A 16,253-nucleotide genomic window follows, 5' to 3' on the forward strand; every position below is an offset into this window, starting at 1 on the left:
ATTTCATTTATTTATGCTCTAATATTTATTAGTTCCTTCTTTCTGCTAATTTTGGGCTTAGTTTCTTCTCTTTTTCTAGTTCCTTGAGGTATAAATTTAGGTGGTTTATTTGAGATCTTTCTTTTTTTCAATGTAGGTATTCATTGCTATAAACTTCCCTTTCTGTACTGTTTTCTTTGGCATCTCATTAATTTTGTTATGTTGTATTGTTGTATTTTTATTTTCATTTGCTTTGAGATATTTTCTCATTTTCTTTTGATTTCTTTTTAGACCTAATAGTTTTTTTTAAAGAGTGTGTTGTTTAATTTACATGTATTTGTTAATTTTTCCATTTTTTCTATGATTGATATCTAGTTTCATTCCATTGTGATTGGAAAAGATACATGGAATTATCTCAGTATTCTTAAATTTGTTTAGGTTTGTTTTGTGACCTAGCATGTGATCTATTCTGGACAATGTGTTTCTGTGGGAGAATGAGGGCTGGAGATGTCCTATTCTGCCATCTTGCTGCCCTCCATTTAAAAAAAAGTCCCAGTCCCCTTCTTAACCCCTGGAAACCACTAATCTAGTCTCTATTTCTCTAATTTTGTCATCTCAAGAATGTTATGTAAGTAGAATCATATGGTAGGCAACCTTTTGAGAATTGGCTGTTCACTCAGCTTAATTCTCTGGAGATCCATCTAGGTTGTTGTGTATATTAATAATTTACTCCTTTTTATTGCTGAGTAGTATTCCATGGTGTGGTTGTACCCCAGTTTATTTAACTATGCAGCTGTTGAAGGTTTTTTTTTTTCCAGTTTTTGGTTATTTTATGAATAAAACTGTCATGAACATTAATGCACAGGTTTTGTGTGAACATATGTCTTCATTTTTCTGAAATAGATGTCCAATAGTGCAGTTACTGGGTTGTCTGGTAGTTGCATGTTTCCTTTTTTTTTTTTTAAGAAACTGCAAACTTTTTCCCATAGTGACTGTACCATTTTGCTTTCCTACTAACAATGTGTGAGTGATTGAACTTCTTTACCTCTTCAGCAGCTTAAGTATTGTCAATATTTGTGTAGTAATGTTTCATTACAGTTTTAGTTTGCGTTTCCTTAGTGGCTAGTGATGTAGAAGATCTTTTCATATGATTATTTGCCATCTGTATATACACTTCAATGAAATGTCTTTTCATATGTTTTGCCCATTTTTTAATTGGATTGTTTGTCTTTTACTGTTGAGTTTTGAGAGTTCTTTTTATATTCTAGATAGTAGTCCTTTGTCAGATAGGTGATCTGCAAATAGTTTCTCCCAGTCTGGACCTTACCTTTTCCCTCTCTTAAGTAGGACCTTTCACAGAGCAAATATTAATTTTGGTGAAGTCCAATTTGTAAATTTTTCTTTTTGTGGACCATGCTTTTGATTTCAAGGCTAAGAATGCTTTGCCTAGCCCTAGATCTATTGTTTCACATACTTATTTTTTCTAAAGTTTTATAGTTTTACATTTAACATTTAAATCCAAGATCCATTTTGTGTTAATTTTTGTAAAAGGGTGAGGTTTAGAACAAAGTTCTTTTTATTTTTATTTATTTTTTTATTTGCCTGTGTATATCCAATCAGTTCAGTTTCATTCATTGAAATGCTATTTTTCCTCCATTGAATTATGTTTGTGCCTTTGTCAAAAATCAGTTGGGCATACACATGTGGGTCTACTTCTGAGTTCTCTATTCTATTCCATTGAGTTGTGTGTCTGTCTTTACACTAATATCACATAGTCTTGGTTACTGTAACTATATAATAAGTCTGGAAATCAGACTAATTCCTTCTCCTTTGTCTTTCTTTTAAACAATATTTTAGATATTTTAGTTCTTTTGCTTTTCCATATACATTTTAGGATAATTTTATCTATATCTACAAAAAATCTTGATTGGATTTCGATAAGAATTGTGTTAAACTTGAATATACATTTGGGAATAATTGACATCTTTACTATATTTTGTCTTCCAGTCCATGAACATGGTATGTCACTCAATTCATTTATGTCTTCTTTAATTTATTTTATCCTGATGTGTAGTTTTCAGCATACAAATCCTATACACATTTTGTTATGCTTTCCCTAAGAGTTTCATTTTGATTTTAAATGATATTTTATTAAAAATATTGGTATCCATGTGTTCATTGCTATATATAGAAATACAGTTAATTTTTATGTTTATCTTGTCTCTTGCAACCTTGCTTAACTCACTTATTAGTTTTTTTTTTTTTTTTTTTTGGTGAGCTTCTTGGGATTCTTCTATATAGACATTCATTGTCATCTGCAAATAGGAACAGTTTTATGTCTTCCTTTATTATCTGTATAAATTTTATTTCTCTTCTTGCCTTATGGCACTGCCTAGAAAACTTCTAGTACTGTGTTGAATAAGAGTGGTGAGAGTAGATATCTTTGCCTTGTTCCCCACCTTAATGGGGGACACATTCAGTCTTTCACCATTTAGTATAATGTTAGTCATAGATGCTCTTTATAAAGTTGAGGAAGTTTCCTATCTTCCTAATTTTATGAGTTTTATCATGAATGGGTGTTGAATTTTGTCAAATAATTTTTATGCTTTGATTGATATATATGATCATACAATTTTTCTTCTTTTGTTAATGTGGTGGGTTATTTTGATTGATTTTCTAATACTGGACTTACTGTGAGTCCCTGGAATAAACATCATTTAGTCATTGTGGTGATTAGTTTTATGTGTCAACTTGACTGGGCTAAGGGATGTCCAGACAGCTGATAAAACACTATTTCTGGGTGTGTCTGTAAGAGTGTTTCTGGAAGAGATTAGCATTTGAATTGATGAACTGAATAAAGTAGATAGTTCTCCCCAATGTCAGTAGGTATCATCCAATCCACTGAGGGCCCATATAGAACAAAAAGGCAGAGGAATAGTAAATATGCTGTCTCTCTGTGTTTGAGCTGAGATATCCATCTTCTCCTGCTTTCAGACATTGGTGCTCCTGGTTCTTGGGCTTTCAGACTCATATTGGGACTTACACCATCAGCCTCCGCATTGTAATTCTCAGGCCTTTGAATTCAGACTGAATTACAGCTTTCCTGTTTCTCCAGCTTACAGATAGTAGATTGTGGGACATTTCAACCATCATAACCACGTGAGCCAGTTCCTATAATACATCTCCATATATATATCCTATTGGTTCTTTTACTCTGGAGAACTCTGACTAGTACAGTCATGTGTATAATTCTTTGCATAGACTGTTGAATTTTATTTACTAATATTTTGCTAGGGAATTTTGCATCTATATTCAGGAGGAGTATTGGTTCATAGTTCTTTCTTCATATTGTCTTTGTCTGGTTTTGGTATCAGGATAATACTTGCCTCATAAAATGAATTGGGAAGCTTTCCCTCATTCTGGAAGAGATTGTATAGACTTGGTGTTAATTGTGGTAGAATTCTCTAGTTAATCCATCTGGACCTGGGGAGTTCTCTTTTGGGAGTTTTTAAATTGCAAATTCAATCTCCTTAATAGTTATAACACTGCTCTATCTATTTCATGTTGAGTGTTAGTTTGTGCTTTTTGGGGAATTGGTACATTTCATCTAAGTTGTCAAATTTATATATGTAGAATTTTTCATAGTATTCACTTATTATCCTTTTGATATCTGCAGGGTCCCTTATTTTATTCCTGATATCAGTAATTTGTGTCTTCTCTCTCTCTCTTCAGTCTGTTAGGCACTTGTCAATTTTACTGATCTTTTTTTTTTTAATTTATTTATTTCATTTTATTTTTGGCTGCATTGGGTCTTTGTTGCTGTGCGCAGGCTTTCTCTAGTTGCGGCGAGCAGGGGCTACTCTTCATTGTGGTGCACGGGCTTCTCATTGTGGTGGCTTCTCTTGTTGTGGAGCATGGGCTCTAGGTGCACAGGCTCAGTAGTTGTGGCTCATGGACTCTAGAGTGCAGGCTCAGTAGTCATGGTGCACGGGCTTAGTTGCTCTGCGGCATGTGGGATCTTCCCGGACCAGGGATCGAACCCATGTCCCCTGCATTGGCAGGTGGATTCTTAACCACTGTGCCACCAGGGAAGTCCCTATTGATCTGTTTTTGAAGAACTAGCTTTTGTTTCAGTGATTTTCTCTGTTGCATTTCTGTTTTCAATTTCATTGATTTCTGCTCTTTATTTCCTTCCTTCTCCTTGTTCTGAGTTTATTTTTGATCTTTTTCTGGGTTCTTGAGGTAGGAGCTTAGATTATTGATTTGAAACTTTTCCTCTTTTTTAGTGTATTTAATGCTATGAATTTCCCTTTCAGCACTGCTTTAGCTGCATCCTACATGTTTTGATAGGCTGGGTTTTCATTTTCATTCAGTTCTATGTATTAAAAAATTTCCTTTGAAACTCTCTGATGGAGTATTTTTAAGTATGTTGTTTAGTTTCCAAGATTTTTGAGATTTTCGGTTATCATTCTGTTATTGATTTCTAGTTTGATTCCATTGTGGACAAACAACACATTCTATAATTTCAATTGTTTTAAATTCATTGAGATTTGCTTTATGGCTCAGGATATGGTTTATGTTGGTATATATTTAACAAGGAACTAGAAAATATAAAAAGAACCCATTAGTGCTGAAGAATACAGTAACTGAAATGAAAAATGCACTAGAAGGAGCTATGTGATACAGAAGAATGTATAAGCAATCTGCAAGGTAGAATAATGGCAATCACCCAATCAGAACAGCAAAAAGAAAAACAAATTTTAAAAAATGAGGACCGTTTAAGGGGCTCTTGGACAACATCAAGCATATGAACATTTGCCTTATAGGGGTCCCAGAAGGAGAAGAGAGAGAGAAAAGGGGGGTAGAAAATGAATTTGATGAAGTTATGGCTGAAAACTTCCCAAAGCTGAAGAAGGGAACAGACTTCCAGGTACAGGGATCAAAGAGAGTCCCAGACGAGATGAACCCAAGAGGCCCACGCCAAGACATATCATAATTAAAATGGCCAGAGTTTAAAGAGAGAATGTTAAAGGCAGCAAGAAAAAAGGTGTCGCATATTATGGAACCCCCATAAGGCTATCAGCTAATTTTTCAGCAGACTTTGCAGGCCAGAAGTGAGTGGCATGATATATTTAAAGTTCTGAAAGGGAAAAACCTACACCTAGGATATTCAACTCAGCAGCATTATCATTCAGAATTGAAGGAGAGATAAAGAACTTCTTAGACAAACAAAAACTAAGAGTTCATCAATACTAAACTGACCAAACAAGAACTGTTAAAGGGTCTTCTCTAAGTGGAATTAAAAGCAACAATAAGAAGTAAGAATCTATAGGAAAGGAAAAATTCCTCTAGTAAAGGCAAATGTGTAAGAAAAGCTGAGGATCAACCACTTACATAAGTGAGTACAAAGACTAAAAGACAAAAATTGTAAAAACAACTATAATTACAGTAAATAGTTAAGGGATAGACATGAAGATATAAAATATGACATCAAAAGCACAAAACGTGGGGGAGAGGAGCAAAAAATTTAGATCTTTTAGAGTGTGTTTGTTAAATGACTATCAGTTTAAAATAAGTAGAGTAGTTGTAGATCAACATATGTAAACTCCATGGTAACCACAAATCAAAACCCTACAATATACACAAAAACTATAGAGAAAAGAACACAAGCGTACCACTAAAGAAAATCATCAAACCACAAGGGAAGAAACTAAATGAAGAAGAAAAGAACAGAGAACTACAAAAGCAATCAGAAAGCAAATAACAAAATGGGAATAAGTACATACCTATCAATAATCACTTTAAATGTCAATGGACTAAATGCTCAAATCAAAGACATAGGGATTGGATTTAAAAAAGACCCATCTATTTGCTGCCTACAAGAGACTCACTTCAGAGCAAAAGACACAGACTGAAAATGAGGGAATGGAAAAAAAATATTTCATGCAAAGGGAAATGAAAAGAAAGCTGGAGTAGCAATAACACATCAGACAAAGTAGACTTTAAAACAAGTCTGTGACAAAAGACAAAGAAGGGCATTTTACAGTGATAAAGGGATCAATACAAGAAGAGGATATAACATTAACACATATTCACCTAATATGGGAGCATCTAAATATATAAAGAAAATAGATTGGGAGTTTGGGATTGACATATACACACTGCTATATTTAAAATAGATAACCAGGACTTCCCTGGTGGCACAGTGGTTGGGAATCTGCCTGCCAATGCAGGGGACACGGGTTTGAGCTCTGGTCTGGGAAGATCCCACATGCTGCAAAGCAACTAAGCCCGTGCACCACAACTACTGAGCCTGCATACCACAACTACTGAAGCCCGTGTGCCTAGAGCCTGTGCTGCACAACAAGAGAAGCCAATGTAATGAGAAGCCCACACACCACAATGAAGAGTAGCCCTCACTCGCCGCAACTAGAGAAAGCCGATGTGCAGCAATGCAGACCCAACGCAGCCAAAAATAAATAAATAAAATAGATAACTAAGAAAGATTTACTGTAAAAAATTTTTTTAAAATTTAAAAAAGAAAATATTAACAGACATAAAGGGAGAAATTGACAACAATACAATAATAGTAGGGGACTTTAATACCCCACTTAAGTCAATGGACAGATCATCCTGACAGAAAGTCAATAAGGAAACAGTGACCTTAAGTGACACATTAGACCAGTTAGACTTAATAAAGATATCTATATTCCATCCCCAAATAGCAGAATACACATTGTTTTCAAGTGCACATGGAACATTCTCCAAGATAGGTCACATGCTAGTCCACAAAAGTCTCAACAAATTTAAGAGGATAGAAATTATACCAAACATTTGTTCCAAACACAATGGTATGAAACTAGAAATCAATTACAGGAAGAAAAGTGGGAGAAAAAAAAACACATGGAGACTAAATAATATGCTACTAAAAAAAAAATCAGTGGTTCAAGGAAGAAATCAGAAAACACCGCTAGACAAGTAAACATAAAAACACAACTTTCCAAAATCTGTAAAGTGCAGCAAAAGCAGTTCTACGGAGGAAGTTTATAGACATACAGGACTACTTCAAGAAACAAGAAAAATCTCAAACAACATAACATACCATCCAAAGGAATTAGAAAAAGAAGAACAACAAAGCCCAAAGTCAGCAGAAGGAAGAAAATAATGAAGATCAGAAAGGAAATAGGGACTTCCCTGGTGGTGCAGTGGTTAAGAATCCACCTGCCAATGCAGGGGACACGGGTTCGATCCCTGGTCAGGGAAGATCCCACATGCCATGGAGCAACTAAGCCCGTGCACCACAACTACTGAGCCTGTGCTCTAGAGCCCGCATGCCACAACTACTGAAGCACACACACCTAGAGCCTGTGCTCCACAGCAAAGAGAAGCCACCTCAATGAGAAGCCCACGCAACGCAATGAAGAGTAGCCCCTGCTCACTGCAACTAGAGAAAGTCTGCGCTCAGCAACAAAGACCCAACGCAGCCAAAACTAAATAAATAAATAAATAAATTTATTTTAAAAAAAAGGGAATAAATAAAATCGATTCCTCCCCCCCACAGAAAAGAAAATATCAGTGAACTGAAGAGCTGTTTTTTTGAAAGGACAAACAAAATTGATAAGCCTTTAGCCAGGTTCATTAAGAAAGAGAGAGGGAGGACCTAAATATACAAAATAAGAAATGAAAGAGGAGAAATTACAACCAATATCACAGAGATACAAAAAATCATAAGAGAACTCTGTGAATAGTTATATGCCAACAAATTGGACAACTTAGAAGAAATGGATATATTTCTAAAAACATACAGTCTTCTAAGACTGAATCAGGAAGAGATAGGTAATCTGAATAGACTGATCACTAGTAGTTAAATTGAATCAGCAATCAAAAAATTCCCAGCAAACCTAAGTCCAGGACTGGATGGTTTCACAAGGGAATTCTACCAAAAATATAAAGTAGAGCTAATACCTATCCTTCTCAAGCTATTCCAAAAATTTGAAGAGGAGGGAGTCCTCCCAACTTCATTCTACGAGGCCACCATAACTCTAATGCCAAAACTGGACAAAGACACTACAAAACAAAACTACAGGCTAATATCTCTGATGAATATAGATGCAAAAATAATCAACAAAATATTAGCAAATGAAATTCAACCATATATGATATACACCATTTATGGTGTATATCATACACCATGATAAAGTGGGGTTTATTCTAAGAATGCAAAGATGGTTCAGTATCTGCAAATAAATCAATATGAAAAACCACATGAACAAAATGAAGGATAAAAATCACATGATCATCTCAAAAGATGCAGGAAAAGCTTCTGACAAAATTCAACATCCATTCATGATAAAAACTCTTATCAAAGTTGGTACAGAGGGAACGTAGCTTAACATAATAAAAGCCATTTATGACACACCCACAGCTAACATCATACTCTATGGTGAAAAGCTGAAAAGTTTTTCTCTAAAATCAGGAACAAGACAAGGATGCCCAGTCTTGCCACTTCTATTTAACACAGTTATTGGAAGTCCTAGCCACAGCAACCAGACAGGAAAAAGAAATAAAAGGCATTCAGATTAGAAGGGAAGAAGTAAGACCATCACTATTCTCAGGTGACATGATACTATATATAGGAAACCATAAAGTCTCCACCAAAATACTATTAGAAGTAATAAATGAATTCAGTAAAGTTTTAGAAAAAAAAGATTAATATACAGAAATCTGTTGCTTTCCTATACACTAATAATGAACTATCAGAAAGAGAAAGCAAGAAAATGATCCTGTTCAAAATTGTATCAAAAAGAATGGAACAACTAAGAATAAACTTAACCAAGGAGGTGAAAGACCTGTACTCTGAAAACTATAAAACACTGATGAAGGAAATCGAAGATGATACAAAGAAATGGAAAGATATCCTGTGTTCATGGATTGGAAGAATTAATATTGTTAAAAAAAGTCCTACCTCCCAAAGCAATCTACAGATTTAATGCAATCCTATCAAAATACCCATGATATTTTCCAAATAACTAGAACAGATAATCCTAAAATTTATATGGAACCACAAATGACCCTGAATAGCAAAAGCAATCTTGAGAAAAAAGGACAAAGTTTGGAGGTACCACATTTTCTGACTTCAGACTATACTACAGAGCTATAGTCATCAAAACAGTATGGTACTGGTACAAAAACAGACACATAGATCAATGGAACAGAATAGAGAGACCAGAAATGAACCCAGAATAGAGAGACCAGAAATGAACTATGTTCAATTAATATATGACCAAAGAGGCAAAAATATACAGTGGGGAAAAGGCAAGCCTATTCAATAAGTGGTGCTGGGAAAACTGGACAGCTAGATATGAGAGAATGAAATAAGAACATTTTCTCATAACACATACAAAAATAAACTCCAAATGGATTAAAGACCTAGATGTAAGTCCAGAAACCATAAAACTCCTAGGAGAAAACATAGGCAGAACACTCTTTGACATAGTTTAGCAATAATTTTTTGGATCGGTCCCCTCAGGCAAAGGAAACAAAAGCAAAAGTAAACAAATGGGACCTAATTAAACGTAAAAGCTTTGCATAGCAAAGAAACCATTGACAAAACAAAAAGACGACCTACTGAGTGGGAGGAAATATTTGCAAATGATATGACCAATAAGGGGTTAATATCCAAACTATCAATATATAAATAGCTCATACACTCAATATCAAAAAAACCCCCAAGCAACCTGATTAAAAACTGGACAGAAGACCTGAATAGACATTTTTTTCCAAAGAAGACATACAAGTGGCCAATAGGCACATGAAAAGATGCTCAACATTGTTGCTGATCACCAAGGAAATACAAATCAGAATCACAATGACTACAATGAGATATCACCTCACACCTGTCAGAATGGCTATCATCAAATAGTCTACAAATAACAAATGTTGGTGAGGATGTGGAGAAAACGGAACCCTAGTACACTGCTGGTGGGAATGTAAATTGGTGCAGCCATTATGTAAAGTAGTATGGAGGTTCCTCAAAAAACTAAAAATAGAACTATCATATGATCCAGCAATTCCACTCCTGTATATGTATATGAAGAAAAACACTAATTCAAAAAGATATATGCACTCTTATCGTCATAGCAGCATTATGTAAAATAGCCAAGGTATGGAAGCAACCTAAGTGTCCATCAGAAGAAGAATGGATAAAGAAGAAATTGTATATATATATATATATATATATATACACTGAAATATAGATATTACTCAGCTATAAAAAAGAATGCATTTTGCCATTTGCAACAACATGGATGGAGCTGGAGGGTATTATGTTTAGTGAAATAAGTCAGAGAAAGACAGATAGTGTATGTTATCACTTATATGTGGAATCTAAAAAATAAAACCAGTAAATATAGCAAAAACAGCAAAATATAGCAAAAACAGAAACAGACTCACAGATATAGAGAACAAACTAGTGCTTACCAGTGGGAAGAGGGATGGGGGAGGGGCAAGACAGGGGTAGAGGATTCAGAGATACAAACTATTATACTGTATATTGTACAGCATAGGGAATATGGCCAATATTTGATAATAACTTTAAATGGAGTATAATCTATAAAAATATCAAATCACTATGTTGTATGCCTGAAACTAATATAATATTGTAAATCAACTATACTTGAATTAAAAAAATAAATATCCATCTCAAGATAGTACAAAAATGACAGGATCAAGATAGTACAGAAATGACAGGAAATTAAGCTCAAATAAAGGGGAAGGACTAAAACAATACAAGAAGAAATCATTGAAATAGGTTTCAGATTTGGCCTTCTAGGATATTTGCTACACCAAGATATACCTATTTGGGGGCAAGTTTACATTTATTTTTTCAATCAGAAAAATGAAGTCAAGTTATAGCACTTTGGCTTGATGGTGTAGAAAGACTGGCTTAGACATTAGCATGCCTGGGTTATAATCAAAGTTCTGCCATTGAACCACATGACCTCTTCATGCCTTGCTTGTATCTTTTTGTCAAATAGGATTTAATACCCAACTTATTTCATAGCATTTTAGATCTTGTTGTATTGGAATAAATCAGAAGACTAGGTAGAGATTTGAGCCTAGAATCATAGGTTCTAGCCCTGCGCCTTTTACCAGCTTTATGCCATTAAGTCACTTATCCTCAGTGTCTGTTTTCAGCTAGAAAATAAGAGGATTACACTCCCTCCTAGCTTTCTGCATTAGGAAGGAAAATATAATTATCCCCATCTTACAAATGAAGTGTATAGGTTACAGAGAAGCTAACTCAGTTGTCTAAGGGCATACAGTTCATTGGTCAGGGAAGGGACTAGGAACAGTCAACATCTAACCATTTTTAAATTAATGCAGAATATGCTTGACAGAAAAGTGACCATCCACGTGGTATTATCTGAAGGACTGATAGTTTCTAAACTTTTTGCTCAACAATTACTCTTTTCTTGGCTCGCCATGGCATCCGAAATTTCCATCTCTTCTCATCTCTTTAGGTTCAGCCACCAACGACCTTGTGAAAAAAGCGGTGCCACACTGAAAAGGCACATATATGCCTAACCCACCACCGAGACTTTAGCACTAGTGCTTCGATAGTATTGTTCCAGCGTGGAGCGGCAACTCAGTGAGTGGAGCCCACCAAGGGTGTTTTCAGGTACTGAACAAAAGCCAGGTTAAGGCACGGCGTCTGAGATTTATGGGAGTCAGTGCCCCAGCTTAGTCAAGCACGAGTGAATTTCACGAGTCTTTTGGTGTGATATCAATGGAGATCATTAATGTGAAGAAACAACATTTTATAACTGGAATGATTTTTAAAATTCTGCGGTATATTTCCTCCGTGAAATGGAGACCTGTCATTCAAACACCAAATGCAACTCGGTGTGTTAGGGAATTCTTAGAGAACTGTAACAGTTGTTTGCATGATAGCCAGTGGCTGCTCATGCCATGGGCTCAGTCCTGTGGAGAGGAGCTGATGCTGGCCTGGCCTCTGGAGTGGTCATTTACATGGGGGCGGGGGGTGGAAATTCCAAGTTTCACAAACGGGGTTCACAAAGGGGGTGCTAGAAACTAATGTGTATTACAAAGGCATAAATAGGAAGTAAGATTTGAAGTGGCTCTGGGAGAGAAAGCTGATTCATAGACTGGGGGTGCTAACATAGATAAAGAGAAGGAGAGGAGGGCTAAGGACCAAAGTTAGCCTTACTCATAGGAAGGGAATACAGAGATTAGGGCTGTTTAAAGGTGAGATTAAATGGAATGGATCGGATTGATGGAGTTGGACTGATCATCCTGATCTGGCATTTGTCTGAGTGTTTTTTGAATTTTGACCTGTGTGTTTCCTTATAATACATATGCCAATACTGAAGTGGTTCAGTGACTCAAGGATCCAAATTCATGGACTCACTTTAAGGAGACAGATAGATGGGTTTCCAACCTTGCAGCTATTTGGCTACATTCAGGTCCCACTTAAGAATATTACCCATATTTAAGATAATCCTCAAAGGATTTTGGTTCCATTAAAAATTCTGAGCACAGGATAGATGTAGTCCTTGATTCCTCATTTAATAAAATATAAAGGGAAATGGGTGCACACACCAGAATCCTGAGATAGCAGATGATTAGAAATAAGTTGACTGGAATACTTTCAGACAAATAGAAATACATTTGAAATCTTTGGGTGACTTTTCATGTGGATTGGAGAAATGTAGTTTCTCTTTTCCTTTTGTACTCTGATACCAAAAAAAAAAAAATCTCTCTTTGACAGAGTATTATAGAAGCATTTATACTCGCCAATATTTATAGGGTGCCAAGGCCTGGTATTACGGATTCCTGTCTTGAAAGTCAGGGAAAAGATTTTAAGCATCTACCCAGCGGCAAACGCTGCACTAGTTGCTTTGAAGTTAAAAGAACTGGAAGAGAAGGATCCTGTTCTTGTTAAGGAGACAAGGCCAAACCTCTGAAAATATATGAAATATTACATATTAAATATATTGTGCTGTAATCATAATTGCTGGCATTTTTGTACCATGTCACAGTTTCAAAGTAGTTTTGCAAGCTTCTTTTCGTTTGATACTAGCCATATATGGAGTGTTTACTATGTGCCAGATATCATAAAATATTATCTCATTTAATCTTTCTAAGAATCCTCATTCTAAGAATTAGGCAGGTACTGTTATCTTTACAGATGAGATCTTCATGGCAGTTCTGATGGTAGTCCGAACAACCTTTTAATATAGTTTAGGAGACAGGCTCATGGAGGTTAAAAGACTTCCTTAGGGTTATTTGCCCTTAATGACCTAGTCTTTCTTAACCTTTTCTCATAGGCTAGTCTACAATGATACCAGCATGTGAACTTTCTGACACTAAATGTCTTTAATGTACTATCTTTATACCAACACTTGGTTTATGTCTTTATATCTAAGTCTAACATTTTATGTGGGAAGAAGCAGGATACTATGCAGTGGATTTATTCAGCAATCTGTGTAGCCTCATAGCTTCAGAATGAGACATGGAGGGAGAATTATTCCTCCAGATTTTAAGAGGGCAGGTAGATTTGATTAAATGGAGAACTTTCTTAAGGAGATGGACCCAAGGTAAGAAACTTCTCCCGTTATCTGTTCCAGTGCAGTCTGTTTAGGCCATGTGATGATGTGTGTGAGCATAGCTATCTTAGATTCGGTACTTGGAAATAAACTTTGAGACAGAGTTTCATGCAGAAAGTTTACTGCAAATGTATTCAGGAGAGACATTTGTAAGGCAGTGGGGAAGGCAGGACTGGGCTGAGGGAGAAACCTACCTGTAAAATTGATACAGACATTATGGAGAACAGTATGGAGGTTCCTTATAAACTAAAAATAGAACCACCATATGACCTAGCAATTCCACTACTGGGCATATACCCTGAGAAAACCGTAATTCCAAAAGAGTCATGTACCACAATGTTCACTGCAGCTCTATTTACAATAGCCAGGACATGGAAGCAACCTAAGTGTCCATCAACAGATGAATGGATAAAGAAGATGTGGCACATATATACAATGGAATATTACTCAGCCATAAAAAGAAACGAAATTGAGTTATTTGTAGTGAGGTGGATAGACCTAGAGTCTGTCATACAGAGTGAAGTAAGTCAGAAAGAGAAAAACAAATACCGTATGCTAACACATATATATGGAATCTAAAAAAAAAAAAAAATGGTCCTGAAGAACCTAGGGGCAGGATGGGAATAAAGACGCAGACCTATTAGAGAATGGACTTGAGGACATGGGGAGGGGGAAGGGTAAGCTGGGACAATGTGAGAGAGTGGCATGGACATATATACACTACCAAATGTAAAATAGATAGCTAGTGGGAAGCAGCCACATAGCACAGGGAGATCAGCTCGGTGCTTTGTGACCACTTAGAGGGGTGGGATAGGGAGGGTGGGAGGGAGACACAAGAGGGAGGGGATATGGGGATATATGTATACATATAACTGAATCACTTTGTTATACAGCAGAAACTAACACAACATTGTAAAGAAATTATACTCCAATAAAGATGTTAAAAAAAACCCCTACAATTAAGGCAATAATAAAGAAATAACCTAGAAATAGTAAAAAAAAAAAAAAAGAAACTGACCTGTACTTCTGTGGCAACGGGGCCCCAGCTGATGCTACAGGGAGCTCTGGAGCTTGGATGGCCCTTTAACGTTGTCCCATATTGAGGCATGGGGACCAGACCTTTGTTTCCCTTCATAAGCCAGTCATTGACCTTAGGTCATCCCCTTGGAGGGGCTGTGATCCTTGATGAGGCAGATCCCTGCAGCGGAGGGCAGTTCCCGGGAGGAACTCAGCAGTGAGTCAGCAGCACCTAGCCTTCTTAGCAGCTGGGGCGTGAGTGTGTTCATCATGAAGAGGGGATGTGGGTGGAGTGCCTTAGTGTGCACTACAGTCCATCCCTTGTGCTACGCAAATCCACTTGATTTTTATAATAAATTTACCCTATCTGGGAAACTTTTTTTTTAAAGATTTTTTTTTTTTTTGATGTGGACGATTTTTAAAGTCCTTATTGCCTCTGTTTTATGTTTCGTTTTTTTGGCCACGAGGCATATGGGATCCTAGCTCCCCAACCAGAGATCGAACCTGCACCCCCTGCATTGGAAGGCGAAGTCTCAACCACTGGATTGCCAGGGAAGTACGCTGGGAAACTTTGTTTTTAATCAAATTTTGATTGGTCTTGCTTCCTGGGAACTTACAAATGAGGTTTAGTAGGAAATACTAGAGCTCTTGTGGCTATAGTTGATCTCAAGGCTGTAACTAATGCTTGTTATTATCCTTTTTTATCATTCATTCTAGATTTCTCTCAACTCTGGCTAACGCCTCTGCTGGGCTAGGTGGCTTACCTCCCAGAGGGTCCTGAACCCCTGGTTACTGTGCCCTTCTCGGGCTCTGGCTGCTGTTCTTGTCCATTTACCATTAAATGGTAAGCGTGGGACATGCAAGAGGCTCCCCAGTGGACCACCTGATTGCCAGACACATTCTTCTCTACTTCCACTGTGTAGCAGAAGCGAAGCTCCCCCTGTGGGCCACGGTTAATTACTCTTGCCAGTATGATTGATTCCTTTGCTTGCTTGCTGGTCTCTTGGCATGAGGATCCCAAAGTAGTCGGGTGGCAGCTGTAGCTTAAAGTTCGAAGGGACTCCTACTGTGTCCCCAGGTAGGAGCTTCCGTTCTCTGCAGAGCCTAGACTTGTGTGGATAGCATGTGGGTTACGGAGGCAAGGGTGGTAAATAGTTCCACCTCTTGGTTCCTGGACCCGTGTATTCTACCTGATGGGGACACAATACCACGCACTGGGCATTTAGAGTATATACTGAGTCCTGGAGGATCCTGTGCCAGCCCCACAGGATATCATCTCCAAGACGGCCCCTCAGCTGTGTCACTAAGAAGATGTTGCACTGCTCATTCAGGCCAGAGACTTCTCAGTGGAACAGTATGTGATAGGAGCAGCAGGTCCCGTGGTCACACGCCCGCTGCCACAGCACCTCTGTCGTGTAGTGGGTCCCCTGGTCTGAGGTAGTGTTTTGCAGAATCCCTTGTCGGTGGGTCAAATACTCTTGGAGGTCTTTGGATAGTGATACTGTCTACACCTGTGGACAGGAAAGGTAAACACATACCTGGAATAGGTATCTATCCTATCCAAGTTGAATCACTGCCTTCGCCAGGGTAGAAGAGGTCCAACGTACTTGACTTGCCACTGAATGGCTG

The sequence above is a fragment of the Balaenoptera physalus genome (assembly GCF_965194825.1).
Source record: "Balaenoptera physalus genome assembly, chromosome: 12".
NCBI classification, from domain to species: Eukaryota; Metazoa; Chordata; class Mammalia; order Artiodactyla; family Balaenopteridae; genus Balaenoptera; species Balaenoptera physalus.